Here is a 6,003-nt window from a genome sequence, read left to right as displayed (position 1 = left end):
ATGGAAAGATATCGACTAAACACCATGTTGGGCTTGATCTGCAGATCTGGGCCGTGGTCATAAAGTACAGTAGATTTTTACAATGTACACATTCTTTACTTATAGGGACACACGCAGAACCTACATCGTATATCTGGATAATTTCACATATTTAAGGCCAAATCACATTCCATTCACTAATTATATAAGTGAATACTGTTCAACACAAGCTGCAGTATAAATTTATATGTGGATATAGAATTATATTTTTGTTATATGTTAATATTTGTAGAGTTGGTTAAAATCATTTTTGCTATTGGGTTTCATTAAAAATTTTGGACTAATTGATTTCTATATCACATATGCATGAGAGTACACTGCAAACTACGGAAAGAGTTAAATGGAATCTGTCAGTAGGATCAACCCTTCTAAGCCGTCTACATGGGCATGTAGGTCAAACGAAGTTCAGTAAAATTATACCTTTATATCTATGATCTGATGTCTTATTACAGAGAAATCCAAATTTTTTCTTAATATGTAAATTAGCTTTTAAGATCTATGGGAAGGACAAAGATCTCCTGGGTAATCTGCTTCAGAGCTTATTAGAGATAAAAGGGGACGTTACTAGCGTGAGACATGTAGGTCAGGAGAGCAGACTGTCAGTCATTACATGTCTCACACAAAGCCTCATTTCATGTAAAATAAGCTCTGGAGGCCGATTCTCAGAGAGAACTATGTCCAGCCCGTAGATCTTAACAGCTCTGATATGTAGCAGAGGCACAACTAGGGGAACCACCAAGGCATGTGTCCCATGGACTGTTTAGATACAGAAATAGGACAGCAAACCTTAACCTTTGCACCTGGTAAAAAGAAGTCTAGCTATAGCAGTGCTATGTGGAAAAAAAATGAACAATTGAATTTGTGTTGCCCCAATGCAATGTCCAGTCTGGCCCTTGGTGACAGTCAGTCTTCAATTATGTGTCAGGCATCACTCTGGTACTTACTAGAGCCTGGTGATCACAAGAAGTGCCATAGATGCTGGGTGCAGAAGATAAAATAGGCTGCCATGGAGGACCAGAAGCACAAGTGGGCCAAGGATGCTGGGCGCAGAAGAGAAGTCCAGGTGCAATGGAGGACCAGAGGCACAAGTGGTGCCAAGGATACTGGGCGCAAAAAAGAAGGTGAAAAGAATGTTGGGCACAGAAGAGAAGACTGGCTGCTATGGAGAACCAGAAAAACAAGTGGGGCCAAGGATGCTGGGCGCAGAAGAGAAGACCAGGTGCTATGGAAGACCAGAGGCACAAGTGGTGCCATAGATGCTAGGTGCAGAAGAGAAGATAGGCTGCCATGGAAAACCAGAAGCACAAGTGGGCCAAGGATGCTGGGCGCAGAAGAGAAGTCCAGGTGCTATGGAGGACCAGAGGCACAAGTGGTGCCAAGGATACTGGGTGCAAAAAAGAAGGTGAAAAGAAGAGAAGACTGGCTGCTATGGAGACCCAGAAGAACAAGTGGGGCCAAGGATGCTGGGCGCAGAAGAGAAGACCAGCTTCCATGGAAGACCAGAAGCACAAGTGGTGCCATAGATGCTGGATGCAGAAGAGAAGATAGGCTGCCATGGAAAACCAGAAGCACAAGTTGTGCCAAGGATGCTGGGCGCAGAAGAGAAGTCCAGGTGCTATGGAGGACCAGAGGCACAAGTGGTGCCAAGGATACTGGGCGCAAAAAAGAAGGTGAAAAGAATGTTGGGCACAGAGAAGACTGGCTGCTATGGAGTACCAGAAGAACAAGTGGGGCCAAGGATGCTGGGCGCAGAAGAGAAGACCAGCTTCCATGGAAGACCAGAAGCACAAGTGGTGCCATAGATGCTGGGTGCAGAAGAGAAGATAGGCTGCCATGGAAAACCAGAAGCACAAGTTGTGCCAAGGATGCTGGACGCAGAATAGAAGACCGACTGCCACAGAGGACCACACTAGATGCTGGTCCATCCAATGGCGGACACAGACAGAAACTGTACATGAGCCCTTTGCAGTACAATAGTTCTATCTATAAGAGAAACTGCTTGCCTCTTTGGAGGTAGCAGTGGCCCATTTACCTCTTGGGCCCCTGTGCAGTTGCACGGGCTACAACAAAGATATGTCCACTCTTGGGCTCATCAATTGCTCATCTCTACTCTATTGCACACTTTGTGACATCACAATACACTAAATATAAGCTGGGTTAGGTTTGTCAGCTAGAAAATTGAGATTTGACATTAAAACATTTCAATGGGCAGTATATTTAATTTTATTTCAAATGGGGCAAGCTGAAAATATGATCCCTTAAGATCTGACGGATGCAACAAAATCTAATTTCTCTGGATCAGGACACGTTCAGTCACTGTATTTTGGGGTAAGTAGACATTTGGGACTGGAATTTTCAGCAAATTCTTTTTGTACTTAAAAATAGAACTTAAAGTAAAGAACAAAAATAATGTAAATTGGCTACTTACATTTCTCAGTACCTGACACTCATAAAGGAATCGGTGAAGTCCAGAACACATGAAAAAATTAGATCCCTCGGCACCAAGCTACTAAGCCTGGCCAAATGCACACGAATAATGTGACCAGTACAACAGCTAAACAGCTTCGGCCAAATATCTCAACATCTCTGATAACAAAACCTGTTCCATCAGTCAGGAAAATGTATTGGATATGCTTCAAGATTCTTCACGGTCACTGATCTCTATTGCTTCTCTCCCAGCGTTTAATGATAATTGGCCGACAATGTCTCATGCCGGAAAATCCTTCTGATCATAGCAAAATATCTGCTCATGTATGTTGTTTTGGGATATGCTCTAATATTAAACAAATTATGAAGGGGCAGCATGTTTTTTTGAGACATGGCTTGTCTGGAGTGTAAGAAACCACAGTAACATAGCAATAAAGACTAAATAATAAATATATCTAAAAAAAAATAAGAATAAAGAAAGAAAATGACTTCCAATAAAATAATTAAGGAAGAAGAAAAAAAGAAGAAATAAGGAAGGTGTTTTAACTTGTTTACTACAAATCATATACGTTACTAAAAGGTTTCATCTCCCCAAGAAATAGAATGGATTCCGCGCTTGGCGCTGGAAGGCTGTGCATAAATCCATCTCTCCCTTGCTGTGAACCAAGAGATCTTGGTGTGGTGCCAATCTCATCTTTCTGTGCCCCAGGTACCAAATGACACTAGAAACTCTTTTTGGCAGAGATTTATGTAGGATCATTTATCAAGGGGAAGACAGTAAACCAGTCACTAACATCTACCTTGGCTAATTGCGCAATATCACAGAACAGCTCAATGGAAGGATAAGACGATAATCGCGTCAATGAGGTCGAGGATAAGTACGTTGTGCAGGTGGGAGAAATGGACCTATGACAAAAATAGAGAATAAAATATAGACATTGGCTATGGCATATACAGGACACTGAAAAATCACCAGATATGAGAAGTCAAACTTATAAATAATGTGTGTATGGCGGCTTCTAGGCAGGAAGCGTGAATCTCCGCTGGTATCATTGTGTCATTTATAGGTCCGACATTCTGTGCACAGAGAGGGACAGCTTTATTAATACTGGCATCTTATGTGTTAATCTGGACAAGAAAGTCATTGGAGAAGATTGTGCCACATTTATAAAAACATTCACACCCGGCACTAGCAGACTGTCCAAAAGTTAGAAAATTACATCTATCCCTCCTATGAATGACTGCAGATCTGCCCCAAAATTTGCCACATTCCCTCCCGTAAAGCTGAATAAATCTGTCTGAAAGTTGTTAAAGAGAAGCTGTCACCAGATCAAAAGCGGTCAGGTTTTGCTCCTCTTTTATTCCCACTGCTTGCTTTATTTTTTTTTTCTTTTAAGAAAATCTGACGTATGGTTTCAGAGATATGAGCTTTTTTATCTCATGCTAATTGTTGTGGTCTGTTCCAAGGGGGTGTGACTCGCAGGGGAATTATGCAGAGCACCTTAAAGACACGCCCCAGAGGATCCTGTGAACCTCACCACACCCTTAGTAAAGGTCATAAAAATTAGAAGTAAATAAAAAGTCTCAAATCTTTGGAACTGTATGAAGGATTTAATAAAGAAAGCAAAAAGTTGAAATACCCAGGAGAGCTATCTATCCCATATCTGTCTGTCTCATTATCTATCTATCTATCTATCTATCTATTATCTATCTATCATCTATCTATTATCTAGATATCTATTATTTATCTATTATCTATCTATTATTTATCTATTATCTATCTATGATCTATCTATTATTTATCTATCTATTATTTATCTATTATCTATCTATTATCTATCTATCTATCTATCTATTATCTATCTATTATTTATCTATTATCTATCTATCTATTATTTATCTATTTTCTATCGGTTTATCTTATCTACATTCTTTATATCATCCAACTAGTTGTCTGTTTTTTTCATATCTATCATCTTAAAATAGAACTAGATACTCTAAATGAATGAAGTGAAAAACAAATGGAAATGTCTATTCATCATTATATACTTACCGTATTTTTCTGACCATAAGACGCACTTTTTTTCCTCCAAATTTGGGAGGAAAGTGTGGGTGCGTCTTATGGTCGGGATGTAGCATGTGGGGAGGGGGGCAGCAGTGAGTGGGATCGCACTGTTATCCCACTTCAGGAGGCAGAAAAATGTCCCTGCTGCCCAGAATCAGTGCTGGGGAAACCATGTGGTCCCGATGATTAAGTGCAGTGAATATTCATTAGCTGCTTCCCCGCCCACCAATCAGCTGAGCGGTGAGCTGGGAGCAGCCATTGAATACTCCACTTAAGCAGCGACTCACTTGGTTTCCCCAGTGCTGATTCCTGCAGCAGCTGGGGAGATCTGTGTGTCTGGGGGAGGAGGAGGCAGCAGCAGGGGCCAGGGGAGAGGAGATCGCTGCATACCTGCCTGGGCTGGACGCTGAGTGCTGTGCACAAGGAGGACCTGTGTGATGTCAGAAGTGGGCGGGCTGGAGCATCACATGGCAGCTCAGAGCCCTCCCTCTTCTTGACATCATCACAGGTCCTTCAGACTCCCCACTAGAATCTGCAGGCTTCCTCTTATAACCTGTGCTGTGGAAAGGCAACAAGAGGGAGGGCTCTGTGTGCAGCCATGGGATGCTCCAGCTTTTACCTCACCACAGGCTGGCTGCCACAATTAAGAGGTTAGTCTTTACAAAACACAATAAAGCACTTTGCCACTCCTTTAGTGAACTATAACTCCCAGCATGTCTTAGGATCTGCAGGACATGCTGGGAGTTATAGTTCTCCCATGGGATTTTAAAGCAGCACTCCAGTATTATTTTGCAGTGCTGGAGTGGTGCTTTCAATATCAGCCCTGTGCCCCCATTCTTATACTAACCCTCCAGCATCTTCATATAGTACTTCACAGACACCACACTGGTCCCGCAGCTTCCAACATAATAACATACTATTATATGTAATAACACCACATATAATAGTATGTTATTTATGTTATTAAATATTTTACCACTTTTTTTGCTTCAAATATTTTTTTCCCTATTTTCCACCTCTAAAACCTGGGTGCGCCTTATAGTCCAGTGCGTCTTATAGTCCGAAAAATACGGGTATATATCAATATGTTATTTGCTATTTTTGTTCTTTTTTTTTTGCGCCTAAAATAAAACACGCAGCATAACACGGAAGTGTAAGAAAATTATAATCAGAGAAATTCATGTTTGATTTTCTTTCCCACAGTATAAAGCTCCTTATGGAAAATCTTACGGTATGTGAATGTGATGAGATCATGGCTCAGGTGGCACAGCCACGGACAGGTGAGGGAGCTCGTTCTAATCCCTAAATTCTGTAAATTATATAGCATTTCATAAAAGTGCTTGGTAGCTGAAAATCTGTAATAAATTAAAGGAAAAGTATAACAGAAATAACATCATCGCTTTTCATACGGCCAAAAGAAATCACATTTATAGAACTCGTCATTGAAGTCACTTTAAAACTGGCAATTTGTA

General features: G+C 41.1%; 1 long non-coding RNA gene across 2 annotated transcripts in view; it reads left to right on the top strand.

The window, feature by feature from the left end:
• Window positions 1-2,210: 2,210 nt before the first annotated feature.
• Window positions 2,211-6,003, top strand: part of LOC143768370 (uncharacterized) — a 6,520-nt gene continuing 2,727 nt past the window's right edge. For both annotated transcript variants that reach the window (XR_013213828.1, XR_013213827.1), the window contains exons 1-2: window positions 2,211-2,367; window positions 5,735-5,811. This is a non-coding gene — a long non-coding RNA (uncharacterized LOC143768370). The remainder of the gene's footprint in view (window positions 2,368-5,734; window positions 5,812-6,003) is intronic.

The sequence above is a fragment of the Ranitomeya variabilis genome, chromosome 4, assembly GCF_051348905.1.
Source record: "Ranitomeya variabilis isolate aRanVar5 chromosome 4, aRanVar5.hap1, whole genome shotgun sequence".
Taxonomy (NCBI): domain Eukaryota; kingdom Metazoa; phylum Chordata; class Amphibia; order Anura; family Dendrobatidae; genus Ranitomeya; species Ranitomeya variabilis.
Note: the sequence above shows the minus strand (reverse complement) of the source record. Positions and strands in the feature narration are given on the sequence as shown.